Source organism: Anser brachyrhynchus (assembly GCF_964034855.1).
Source record: "Anser brachyrhynchus genome assembly, chromosome: 10".
Lineage (NCBI taxonomy): Eukaryota > Metazoa > Chordata > Aves > Anseriformes > Anatidae > Anser > Anser brachyrhynchus.
Genome location: NC_137705.1, coordinates 24,479,980 through 24,494,259, shown reverse-complemented (window position 1 = coordinate 24,494,259; position 14,280 = coordinate 24,479,980). Strand labels below are relative to the sequence as shown.

The 14,280-nt window shown below is 37.2% G+C and overlaps 1 protein-coding gene across 31 annotated transcripts in view; it reads left to right on the top strand.

Annotated features, from left to right (window-relative positions):
- Positions 1–14,280, top strand: part of ERC2 (ELKS/RAB6-interacting/CAST family member 2) — a 522,744-nt gene that overhangs the window by 79,682 nt on the left and 428,782 nt on the right. The window lies entirely within an intron of this gene.

The following is a 14,280-nucleotide window of genomic DNA, read 5'->3' as shown; positions in this document are numbered from 1 at the left end:
GGGACTGGATTTGTGACAATTGAATTAGTACAACTGAAGGGAATTTGGCCTGCTGTCAAGCCCATGTGCCCTTCTACATCCCAACAGCTTACATGACCAATGTCAGGGAAACGAGGCCGTGAGTCTTTTTCGGAGAGAGATCCTGATGCTTCCTGCTGAGAAGGGCGATAGTTTCAGGGAGACTGAGTACAAGCTACCCACAGTAAAGGGGAATCAGGACCTACAGCTCTGTTTCCTTAGGAGTTCAGAACAGTGTAGCCTGATGTGAACTTCTAGTCTGGTAAAAAAATACTAATTTGCCTGATATATCAAAACATGAATAAAATTAGTACAAGAACATAGAAAGCTCTTATTGACTCTTGTATAATGCTAGAGATTAAGAACAGCTATTTACATCTACAGAACGTTGACAAAATATTTTCTTTCCTATGGATGAATTGTTATATATTTAACTTACAGCTACTATGGTAGCGAAAAGGAATTCTTCAAATGCAGTAAAATGTTTGCTTTCTTTTTTCTTTTTTTTTTTTCTTTCCCATTTTTATTTTGTTTGACGTGGAAAATGAGGACTCAATGGTATCTGGAGCCCATCTAAAACTTGGAAACACTGGAAAATTTGCAAGGCGCAATCATATATTTCAATAAAGTTTTCTGGTGAAGGTGTGGATCCTTGTGAATCTCTGCTCATGCAGAACTTTCACTGATAAGTAAGGTCACCAGTTAGTGAGGTCTGAAAGTCAGGGCCCTGAAAGGACTTGCACGAGGAATTAATGATACTGAATCTATGATAAGAGTGTATGTGGGAGGAGTTCTTTAACTAGCAGAGAAGTTTTTGGAATTTGCATAGCAGTCAAGTTCTGGAATAACCTTCCAAGAGTAGTAAAAGAAATAGAACTAAGTAGAGCTTGAAAAGTAGATAAAATATTTCAGAGTTCCCTCTGGGTTACTCTCAGGGCCTGGGAAAAAAAATCTCTGAATTTATATGAGAATAAAGAGGTTATCTTTCTTGGGGAGCACTGCAAGTATACAGAGGGGTTCGCTGCAGTTTCTGCTTATGACATGCTGATATGCATTGGTCAAAGCTTAAAAATTTACTAGGTTTGCTGAGCAGAATCTGTGTCAGATTGGCAGGAACTATCTGTTGACTCGAGGATTTTAGCAAAGAACTTCCTTGCTGCTGTAAGAATCCAAGGCTTTGGGTGAAATCCTCTTTCTCTCCAGCTCTGTTCCTATAGCATATATTTATGGCTTTTGATTGATTGATTGATTTTTCCCAGCAGATCTGAAGTTTGCTGTAGGGAGCTTGGAAGCATGACGTGTAGGGCATATGAACTCCTTTGAAACTAAATGTTTATATATATTTTTTTAAGGTAGCTGATTTTTATTGTTATTTTCTGGAAGAAAACGATATATGGTGTCTGCTTTGGTAAGGAGATCATGTGTCCTGTAGGTAACAAACTGTTTTTTTTGGAAGTACCCATGTGCAAAAGGATATTCTTGGGTCTGGCAGTCTCCATGTTAGTAGGTTAAAATTTGGAAGTCTGTCTTCAGGCCATGATGTCATACCATTGCATCCTTATGTTCAGAATTAAGTATCGTGAAGATCACTAAATATACATTCCTGTCATAAAACACAAGATGCCTGCCTTCTAGTTTTAAATTGGTTATCGCATGTCTTTTCTAGAATTTAAAACAAACATTTTTTTCCTCTATAATTTTGGGAGAACTGTAGGTAATATGGTGATTTTATCATGTGGAAATCTAGCACAGATGTTTGGTATTATTTTTTTTAAAACATAGTGGCCACACATTATTTACCCTAAGTACTATTAAGTATTTTTTTATTATTGCTATTAAAAACTTGCCTTAGGCGAAGTCCCACTAAATCTCCAGTAAAGTGAAATGTTAAAATTCCAGCAAGTATTTTATTATATATACATACACATATATTACACATGCCCTCTCTATGTAACATACAGTTTCACTCAAATGGAATCTGAGATCATACAGGATTTTATATGCACATTTTAACTCTTATCTTGCATGTATTCTTAAAATAAGGTTGTTGTACATGGCTTAGTGCTACAGTTTTTTTCCTTCTCTACATTTAGTAGAAAGAAGAACACAGCTTTATTATAATTTAAAGTGCACTTTTAAACTTTCAAGTGTTTTTAAAATTGCTCTATCTTTGAACTCAGCTTGGTCAAATAATGAAGGTCACTGATAGGATTTGAACTGCCATCATGAATTAGTTATTGCATGTTTTTAAAGTTATTAATGGAGTAAAGTTCTTTCTTCCACTGTGAATAGAACAGATGCCTTGCAGACTCTTGGTGTTTACTGTAAATGTCTTACACTGGAGCCAGTAGTAATTTACTAAGGAAATACTTTATCGACACCAAACATTTCTTCCCTGAAGTTAGTTACATAGATTAACAACCATTCAGGACTGAATGCCTTTATTAGGTTCATTAGTACCTCTTTCATTTTATTTCTCCTGGCTCAGCTCAAAATATTAATCTAATCAGTAGCTATAAAAAAAAAATTACTTTCTATCAAAGTATCGATAGTAATATGTGTTTTTAAGGTTACCTCTTAAGCATACAGAAGGACTTTGCAATATTGGCAGTCACTCCAGACATGAAAAAGTAGACACAAACTGATTGTGCTCTAGAGAATAGTTACTACTTCTAATATAGCCCATTCAAGTTTTGTTTGCCCCGTGATATTCTTGCCAGGGTGCTTGGTTGCAATAGTGTTTATAAGTCCACGTGGAGGATTAGAAAGCTTTTCACTTAGGAATCAGTTTCTTTAAGGACAGGCTTGCTCCCCATGACATCACCACCACTAGTTTGGAATCCTGAATTTGAGAAGAATGTCCATTTGAAACTGACATTGATGTTTGAGAAGCAGCTACAGAAATAGTTCTGGAATGAGATAAAAAGATCACGAACAAACTCTTGTTTTATACCTTTCAGTATGTGGAGGGGGCAAATGTTGATCCTGACATCATTCCTGCAAGGGGCATCCTTTAGAAGCTAATCTGAGGACTGTCTTGACTTGCATCAAACCTAGTATTGTCCCCAGCAGTGGAAATGTTATCCTTGCACGGCTGTTGACCCAGTTCATATGTTTGGACTTTAGGGCTGCACACAAACATCTTAGAGCCTAGCTAAAAATGAAACTGAGAAAAATGATTACTTGTGTTTTACATCATAGGTTTTGTTTCCTTTAATGTTTTCTTTGTGATCTTTCTAAGTCTTTGTTCTGTAACATACTACTGCATGACAATAGGTTACTTACACGACTCGCACTTCTGATCTGTTGATGTGTTTTCTTAGAAAGAATCAGAGCTGAATTTGAGGGGAGGAGTAAATTGAATTCATTTGAATTCCTTTGAATTCAATTCCCTTGAATTCCTTTGTATACTGCTCTGTTTTAGGCTCTCTGAAGTGCAAGAAGATGTACCCAGAGAGAGTGGTTAAGTTATGGAATACATTGAGGAATCTTATTGGAGTGAGGATGTAAAAGCTACAGATCCCATAGAATTTATGCTTGTAGCACTATTTTTTATGCTTAAAAGTGCATTTGGTCATATTACGTGCTATCTTTAACATTTATTTTAGAATTATTTTCATTTAGTAATAGTTTCCATCAGATAATAATACATAGCTAAAACTTATCTTAGAACATTCATTAGAATAGGAAAAGAAAACAAAGCTTGTCAGAGTGTAGAAATTTGTGACTCCAACTAGAAAGAGAACTAGATTGAGAGTGATTTATGCATCTCCGTAGTTGCTCTGCACAGTCTGACACCTTAACAGTGCCATCTGATAGACAGTCTTTCATCACTCGATCTATTCAGGGAGAAGTTGTATTTCTACCTTCTTAGAGACTTGAAAAAAAAAAAAAGTGATGCTATGTTATTAATGTAAAATATAATGAAAATAAAAGGGGGGGGGGGGAGGAAGAACCATCCCTGAGGATTTAAAAAGTACAAAACCCAAACAAAGCACCAAACTATTTAAGATGTAGCGTTAGTGTATATATTGCTCATCATAAATAACAATTACTTTATGCATCTCATTTGAATCAGTCAACACAAAACTAAGGAAATCACAGAAAAGTGTGAATGTATCTTCCAGAACTTCAACTCTTGAAATACAACAAATATATTTATATGTCCAGTGGTCTGTGTTGCCCATAATTTTGGCACGTCTGTTTTTTATAAATTCTCTTAATTTCTTTCCTAGTCTGTTCTCTTTTACCTCTCTCCTACCGATTAGGGAAGTGAAACAGAAGTTAAGCCAGCAAACTGGCCGGGTCTCCCCAGGAAATGAATGCTGAAGCCGGGGAATCAATCTGCATGAGCTCCTCCTCCGTTCCCTGGCCACCATGTGTTCTGCAGAGTGGCTATTCATTTCAGTCTGCTTTGCGAATGGAACAGTATTGGAAGTGAAATTGGAGTGTCTGTTGAAAGATTTGAATGAAAATAGGAAAATGTATTTTAGCACGCTAACGTGTTAAGCAGTTTATGTTTAAAACATGAGGTGCTGGAAACTGCTGCAAACAACTTTGGTCAAATCACCTTGAGAAAGAGACAGCAGGAAGTGAAGAGGTTTAGAAAAAGGGTAGGATGGACATTTGTGCGCAGAGTAGGCCTTGTGCAAGACGGTTTTCAGTTCTTCATTTAAGATCAGCTGAGTGCTTGGGATGGAAGAGTTGCCTTTAGATATGAGACTTCTAGCCCAAGCAATCTTCCCTGAAAGCACAGACCCTGGTTCAAGCCAGCCAGATCTGGAGAGCTAGTCAGATAACCAGTCCTATCTACCTCGTGCAAGGCAATTAGTATTTTGTGTATTTTAAAAATTCAGGGGGATCAATTCAATTTCAAGTGTGGGCAAGACTGTACCTCAACATTGGGTAACTTTCTATCGCATCACAAGCTGTCTCTCGAGGAGGAAGATCTTAATGCTCTTAAAGGCCATTGCTTTCTATTTTCCTTCTGTTTTTAACTGTCTTGTAAGATCATGTTGGTAACCGACTGAAAGAAGTGTAGGCTTGATTACATAGTATTAATGTGTTGGTCTAGACTGTTCTTTTATATATAAAAATGATATTTTAGGATCAGGTCAAAGAATTAAGACTTCAGTCAAGTTGGTTTGTAGTCGTGGTGAAATATAGTTCACACTTCTCAAACCAATGAACGTAATGAAGCCTCATCCCTGTATTCTTCTAGTTATACTGGACACGTACAAAGAACATGTCCCACTCTTGCTGCCTCCTACCTGCATTTCATAGTGAGGTACAACTGACAGAACTTCTTGTTTTGTGCTTTTAACTTCCTTTGGGGCACTAGTTGGAGAATTTTAAAGGCAGGATATGAAGTATCATTAGTTAATGATCTGACCTCGTATAGCAGATGCTGTCTTCCTACTTAAAAACCTTACAAAGAATTTAAGAATGTACTATTAAGCAAACATTAAATTAACAGTCATGTTGAGTGCATTTACTGTGGTCTTAAAATTACAGACCTTCACCCAGAAGGCAATAAGGATTTGGATGTGGACCTCAAACCCGAACAAACTTTTTTTTCCAGATGCATTGTCCTGTAATACCCCAGAAGGAAAATGTTCTGGAAAATTATTCTGTACTGTCCTTTTCATATGAAGGCCTCTATTGAATCTTTTTATGATAGCAGTGCTTTCCAACTGTATAAGCATTTTCATAAGAATACTAGAAGAGACTGAGAATCTGAATAATTGCAGTTATTGTTGAAGTTGCTGTAAACTGACATCTCTTATTGCCTCCAGTACCATCTTCCAAGAAAGCTCTAGAACTCTAGAAGAAGGGTTTGTTTAACCCTCCCCCCCAACGAAGTTCTATTTTTTTAACCTATATAACTCCAAACCCCATTTTGTTGCTTTAATAGCTAGTCTTCTAAATCCTAAAATAAAACTGCTATTTTCAGCACATCACACATTTTAACTAAATTGAAAAAGCTGATGGTGAGAGAAATCCATTAGCAAGGTTTGTTGTAGGAGTCATGCAGCCTTTTATCCAGACCAAAAACCCAGGCACTGAAGTTGCATAAGTTTGACCTCCAAGAAACAGCAACAGGCTAACCTGTTGGCAATGAGTGTGTGTGCGCGTGCGTGTATGTGGATGTGAAAACAAGAGAAGAAAATGCTATGTCATCTTTACACCAAAACAACAAAAAGAACCCTGAAACCTGCCTCCTAAAAGGAAATACTGCTTTTCATTTGCTAAAATTTTTCCTTGTACACATCTTAAACTGTGTAGCAAATAAGTTTTGTCTTTGTATTTGCGTGGCTTAGGTGAGTAATAGTAGTGGGAGTGTATAGTAGACACTAGAATGTGCCTAATAAACTCTCCCTGGAGCTTCACCTGAAATTAAGATTGATAAAGGCAACATGGAGTGTTAGACCAAACCATTTAATGAAACAAGGTTTCTGATTTAGTAAACAGATGTAAAGTTGTTGAAACAATCTGACTCCTTTCTTCAGAAAGAACACATTGCCTTTGATCTACTGGAACTAGAGTTTCTGGTCACTAACTTATGTAGTCATCTCCTAACTTTAGAGATGTATTTGTTGCCTTGTGAGATGATTGTGATGAAAGGTTGATATTTTTTATGTTGCCAGTTTAAGCCTGATAGTCTGACATGATTATAGAGGTTTCGGTATATTTATTGTCAAATATAAAATTTGACAATGAGTATAAATACATAACCTATCTCAGCATTTAAGATTTTAAGATTTCGTTGAAACATTGAAAAAGTAACCCCTGTGTACTCTGAAGTACTCACCAAAATGTAGGTATGTTTGAAAATAGTCAGAACCAAATCCTGTCTCTGTTTTTCTTCCATGAGTCATCCAAATGAGGTTAATGGCATTAGCCGAGTGACTTCATAGAATCATAGTTGCAGTGAATGGGATTAGATTTGAAAGAAAGAATGAATCTGGACTTCTGACAAGTGCTTGGTTATACTGATCAGAAGGAAGTAGTTCACTGTAGCTTTTCCGTAGATGGGGCTGACTCCTTCACCCATTTGGCTTATCTCCACTTAGCAGCACATAAGTCATCACATGTAAATTAGTTGCTCTTCAGATTGTTTTCTCCTCCCTGAAACGTAAAGTCTAAAATACCAATAAAACCAGACTTTTTTTTTAGAGCCATTGTATTATGAATATATTTAGAATAGTGTTTTAGTGGCTATTGTTTCAAGATTAAGGGCACTATTAATATAGGCAGTTTATCTGAACTCAGGGGACTAGTTACTATTAAGCATATTTATAGGGTTTGGGCCCTTGCCTGTTCCTTCCACTTCATGCAAGAGTCGAGCAATATTCCTGTTGGTCTTTTAAAAACATTTTGTGGTTCTTATTGAAGGCAATGAAGTGATAAATAAAAAAGAGGCGTGATCCAGCGAAGTGTAAATCAGACATACTTCCCTAATTACAGTTAAGAGGAGTGTATATTCAATACCCTATTATAGATAGTAATGAGTTACTAATTTTTTCGGAGGTGTAGAAAGACAAACCTTTAGTGTCATATTCTACAGACTCAGGAGAGGTAAGGGACATATCTGTTGTGTTTTTAATTGCTCCGCTTTTTATACATATACTTGAATTGGTTTTCTTTAAATATATGGCTTATATTCTGACCCAGACACTTTCAATATTAGAAGATTTTGCACACAGTCCAAGTTCCACTGCTATAGTTCAGAAGAAAAAAATCTAGTAATTGACATATAGAAAAATGCTTACTCAGTTTGCTGCTACTGTACTTGGTAATTGCAAACAGGTTCTTCTTAGTGGTATGTCACTGAGTTCTGGCTAGTCATCCTCTATTAGGAAAATTCTTATGCTGCCATTGCTCTGCTGTGCTGGCAAGCTGATTCCTAATTCACTTCAAGAAAGTATTTCTTGTGAAAGTGTTTCAAGTGAGATTAGTCCTTGCTAAAGTGAAAGGATATCTTACTAAAGGGAATGTACTTCACACACTTTTCTCCTTAAAAATCTGCATTTGCACAAAGCGTTATTTTCATCTGTTAATAGATAATTAACAAAAAACGTATTTCTTTGGTCACAATGCTTTAATCAGCCATGGTTCTTGATGCCTTATATTTCCCTGAATACAAATTTATTTACAAAAACAAGTGGATCTTTGTTTTTAGATTTATAACAATGATTTTAAGCTAAATGGTGCTTTTCTTTTTTTTTGGCTCATTTAACACAAAAATACACATTGGAAAATCTTCTAAAGATCATGCATTAAGAGAGTGAGAGCTTGCGTAATTTCTCATTTCATGCTATCTTTTCAGCAAGTTCCTGCAAATGGTGAGTTAATTACATTTCTACTTGTTCTTTCATTATTCAGCTGAATTTTTACAAGGTTTAATAACATGGATGCAGTGGTCTTTGGTTGCTGAACGAGAAATAGCCTATCACTTACTAAATACCTGAAATTATTAGAAAAAATTGTTATTAACTTGTGCTCTTATTTGCCTCATAACCTCTTGTGACTATTGGTAATATACAGATGATATTTTACGACTGAAGTTAAATTGAGTTCAGATTTCTCCCAGAGAAATTGTTTAATTACAGATGTATAAAACCCATAAGAATTAGTATTGATTCTTCAGGATTATTTTTGACCAGAAACAATTGTTTGGTAATGAAGCAGTGCATTTGCCGTGGTAGCTAGATGCAGAGTAAGTCCAATTATGGTTCATACGGTTTGGTTGTGGCTGTCTTTAAAACATGGTTCTTGATCCTTCTTCACCAGACATTGGCAGCAGATGCCACTTACTGGAGAGCTGAAGTGCAAAACTTTTTTTTCTAAAGCATGAATCAGTTTTCTAAGTTCGTAGAACTGACTAATGTAGAAGAGGTTTTAGTCACTTTAGTCATTGTATTGAATGAATAAATAGCCAATGACATGTTATACAAGCAGTACATATTAAAATCTATTAGAAATTATGATAAATCCTATGATTACATTATTCTTTTGTAGCATTATTTACATTAAAATAAAGGTTGCATTTTAAAATGTGTTATGTTTTCCTAGAAAAACTGTGCTATGGAAATGGGAGGTCTGGATAAACCTGGTGTATTCTTTTTTCATATATCCTCTTCTCAAGGAGTGGATATTAAAAAACAAAACAAAACAAAAACCACTTATGCAGTAGTCCAAGAGTAAAGAATTTTTTTATTTGCTTGAGTTTCCACAGTTTCTTTCCTTTTAAGTTAGCAGATGGTTTATGATCTGCAGTCATATAACTTGTGAAGTATAGAGTACTGTAGGGTCTGTTTTCTCCATTAGCTTCTGATTCTGCTATCATACCATTTTCAAGATGCTCGTGTCAACTATCCATCGGAATTGTATAGTTTCTTTAAAAAAAAAAAAAAGACATGAAATCTCCTGAATAGTGTTAATATTGGTGTTCAGAGTTACAATGGGAAAACAATAGCCCTGATCCCATTGAAACCCGAGTGCAATGATATACATGCTTATGAGTAGTGTCTGTGAGCATCATATAAATTGCAAAGCATAGGGAGCTGTATTAGTCAACCATCTCAACTCTCCTCTCTTTATCACAAACCATTCTCCATGCATAGAGATTAGTGACAATAACTGGAAAAAGTTAGCTCTGTACTTCGTTATGCAAAGATAAATGCAATGTGTTTCCTTAATACCCAGCACCCTTCCCAGACATCACTTGTCCAGTTGCATACACCTTGCTTTGCTTCCTCTGGAACAGTTGGACTTCTGCAGACCTGCGTTTTCATGCATATGCACTGTGAGGTTTATGACGACACAGGCTTTGCAGTATGTGAAAGTACATTCAGCATTGGAAGTCACTGACATCCAAATTACACTTCCCATTTACAAACTGTCCTATGAGTTGCTTCAAATCATCATACAATTATAGAATATCCTGAGTCGGAAGGGACCCGTAAGGATCATCGAGTCCAACTCCTGGCACCACACAGGTCTACCCAAAATTTTAGACCATGTGACTAAGTGCACAGTTCAATCTCTTCCTAAATTCAGACAGGCTTGGTGCAGTGACTACTTCCCTGGGGAGCCTGTCGCAGTGTGCGACCATCCTCTCGGTGAAGAACCTCCTCCTGATGTCCAGCCTAAACCTCCCCTGCCTAAGCTTAACACTGTTCCCGCGGGTCCTATCACTGGTGATTACAGAGAATAGGTCACCTGCCTCTCCACTCCCCCTCGCGAGGAAATTGTAGACTGCGATGAGGCCTCCCCTCAGCCTCCTCTTCTCCAGGCTGAACAGGCCAAGTGACCTCAGCCGCTCCTCATACGTCTTCCCCTTTAGGCCCTTCACCATCTCCGTCACCCTCCTCTGGACACTCTCCATCAGTTTCATGTCCTTTTTGTACTGTGGTGCCCAGAACTGCACACAGTACTCGAGGTGAAGCCACACCAGTGCAGAGTAGAGCAGGAGGTATTGTAATCTGCCTTCAAATGAGATACAGTAATCTGCAGCCAGAAGTGCCTGTTATGGATGAGAAACTTCGTCATTCTACAGTTTCAAATGTTGAATCTCTTCTAAAATCTGAGTCCTTTTTTTTTTTTTTTTTAAAAAAAAAAAAAGGATTAACCAAGTATCAGCAAGTACCTAACTTGATCTGTTCACATCATTCACGGCAAGTACGTAGACTTATTTTAGTCACTAGATGGCACTCTTGAATGCAGATTGGATTTTATTCTGGTTTGCATCCCTCTCGCAGATGATCGTGCCCTATTTATCGTAGCTCATTTTACAGTGATAGAATGAATTAAGAAGAGCAATACCTTCGTTTCAATTTAATGGAAAGATGCTCACAGGAATTGTATTCAGTCTGTAAACTGAATGCAGTTTAGAATAGCTGCATCTAAGATTCTATGCAAGTAGAGCAAAAAGTGAAGTGAAGCTCTGTACACAGCAAGTCAGCAATTATGTCTGAATAGTGGAATTTGGCCCCAATGGAGTGCAAGTTACTTTAATTTACAAATGTAGGAGAGCAAACTAATGTCATCTTCCTCTTTTGAATGAATTGGAGTTTCAGCATGGTACGTGCTCTCACGCACCCTGACCGCCGAAACACCTTGTCACTGATCCCATGTGATTGGAACCTGGAAGGTGGACAGTGGAGAATATCTCAAGTCACGCTGTTGTGCCCTGCTGCATTTCAAGAGAGGCTTGTAATAACTAGCTTTCTCAGAAGCTTTTCTGCCTGTGTAATGGCTTAGTAACCTGCAACCCTTCAGAAGAGGCCACGGCAACACATACATAGTGCATGGTTTGTGATGTAGTTGGGGGTCTTCTGGCAAGAAACCCCATCTATAGATATATCCTTCATGAATATGTGGAATGCTTTCTGTAATTACTTCATTATATAAATGGAAGTACCTGGCATTAGATGAGAAGGCTATCTAAATATCACCAAACTAAATAAGCTGTAGCAAGATTTGCAACCAGGAGAGTAAATAAGAACAACTAAGAATTAAAACAAAAAATGTGCTTATTGGATAATTAAGTTGACAAATTGTGCGCCTATATACCCACGTTTCTTATGTAGCAGTATACATAGTATCACTTTTATAGTACTGTTGCTATAGGTAAAGTCTTTCCAGTTTTTCTGTTACAGAAATGTGAAGAAAGCTTTCTTTGACCCAGATATTTCATAGCTTGTGTGTAAGATGTAATAGCATCACATGCAATTTTATTTTTTATTGTTTTTGTTTTCACTTGCACTTTCCAGGTAGTACTTTGACGCCATTTAAAAGCCTTCATTACGTACAGTGGGAGAGGGCAAGCAAGAAGGGCACTTGTCAAAATTATGTAGAGAAATAATGTACTCTGGCAAAGCTTCATATATTTTGTGAAATCATATTTAGTTCTCCTGCAGATATATTGTCTGCTGATATGAGCCCTGGTGCTATAGACATAAGAGATACTGCCTTTTCAAAGAAAATCAGGAAAGTGTGTAATGTTCTGGAGCAGTAAGAATAGCTGTTTGCATCCTGCCTCAGACAAATCGGTGGTGAACAAGGTAACAAAGCAGTAGTTTTGAGCAGTATTGCAAAGATGACTGGGGGTTTCATTTGAAAAGAGAAGTTGACTATTAAAGGTCTGGAAATTATCTTTTAATCACCTTTCATTGTAAAATAAGTTTTAATCTGTATGGGCTGGTCAAGTGTACAGGCAAACTATGATTGTTTCAAATGTTAGCAATGTTTTAGCAAGATCAAGTTCGAACAGTGCTGAATTAAGACAGTGTTTATCACAGCTTAAGGCACCTTTGTGCCACAGGGTTCCCTCATGGCTTCAGCATTCCTTGTTTTGAAATGATGGTGCAGAGCCTGCCTTTCAAAACAACAGTATTTTCAGTGAGAAAAGACATCACTGTTTTGCATCATAAGGCTCCTAGGCTATAATGTTATTCCTGATCAATTTATTTCCTAAATACTCATATTTCAACTTTTCCCTGCTTACATTTTTACAAGTGATTGTGGAAGTGCTGGATAGAAGAGAACACCCAATATGCTGCCTGCTCAGTTGTTGCTTTTGCTGTCATTTATTAGACATCCATTTTGATGAGGAATTACAGTATCCTTGGGAATTACCACACTGACAATTTCCTAAGATGGTAGTTCTCATTCTTCACTTTTTGCCCTTGCATAGATGTCTGTGAAGGTTTTTGTAGCCCAAAGAGTAACAAAATGGTGAAGAAACTTGTGTTTGGAGATGTTTCCTGATGTTGTCGTGCAGTTGCCCAGACACACCACAAACCAGTTTTTTGTGTTGTAGAGCCCTCTCAGGAGAGCTTTTTCAGAAAGGAAGTGGAATCTGTATTCTGTTTAAACGTGTACCATCATAGCACAGGAAAAAGGATTTTTATTGCAGTCGCATTGTTTTTCCCAACAAAAAAATTGATCTGTTTCAGGGTATTGATTGACTGAACACCTGCACATGTTTGAGTCAGAACAATCAGTTTGTTCTCAATTATTCCTCGCTTGCTTGGACAGAGTCATTTTCAGCTCTCGACTTGAAAAGGGCATATTTTCACATAGGAGTACATCTGGCAGACAAAAGGTTTTCTGCTGATAACAAATCTCAGAAACCATTATCAATATAATGTTACCCTTCAGCTTCTCAACAGTATTGTGAGCATTTACAGTGGTCTTGGCAGTGCTTATGTCCCACCTGCATTACTGAGGCACAGGATGATTGGCCAGAAAAAAAGGAAATCTTACTAAGAGATTGGGAACAGATAAACATACTCCCTCTTGTGTGTCTTTCTTATCTCAAAATTTTAACACCAACTCAGATGATAAGAGCTTATGAAAACAATGGAGGAATTCAGGACGGAAGATGGAGCTTCTGGAGGGATTCCAGACTGGGGCTACTTTGCTCATTTGTTTCCATGGGGCCCTTCAGCATGAGGGATTTCTTGCCTCTGTCACATGTAGATGGAAGGCTGGTATCACATGCAAACTTGGTCTTTAACTTATTAGCTATTTCTTCAGAATGGTTTGCATTTCAGCAAAATCTAAAAATAATGGATTTAATCTCCAGAACACCTGGGTATTTTTTTTTTTTCTGATGGAAAAAATACAGAATTAGATACTTTCATAAAGCTTTTTTTCTCCTCTTACTCCTCTGGAAACAAATTATAAATATTTTATTATTAAATTGGGTATTCCAAATGTCTGAATTTATGGTGGTTGAGCTTCACAGGAAACTTTGCTTCAATTTAACATTGTGAAGCTTTAACTAATGCAAAATGTATTTGAGTGTTTCCTACAGTCTCCTCCCACTAGAATCACTGGGCAGGATAACAGCCTTAAACTACATAAATAAGGGAAAGTGCAGGCTGAGTAATTATGAATGGTAGCAAGCAGGGTTTGGGACTGGTATGTACATTATCATGTGATTATATTAGGGAAATGCTTACCAGTTATTTAAGACATGCTAACAGCCTTAGCAGAAATTCTCCAGGGATGCTAAACAGAAGGGCTAACTTGATATATTTGGTTTGCCAGTTGTGGGGGTTGTCCTTCTGTGGATTCACTGCAAACAGGAATATCGAAGAGTTCTCCAATCTCTCAATCTCTGACTGGTCAGAGATCTCTAAAGGATGGTTTCGCGAGTCAGTGGTCAGGTTAACTAATACATGTGTTCCTCTCTGGTCCTTCAGCAGACTGCTGCACCAAGAGGCAGCAGCAAGTCCCAGTTAGATTTAT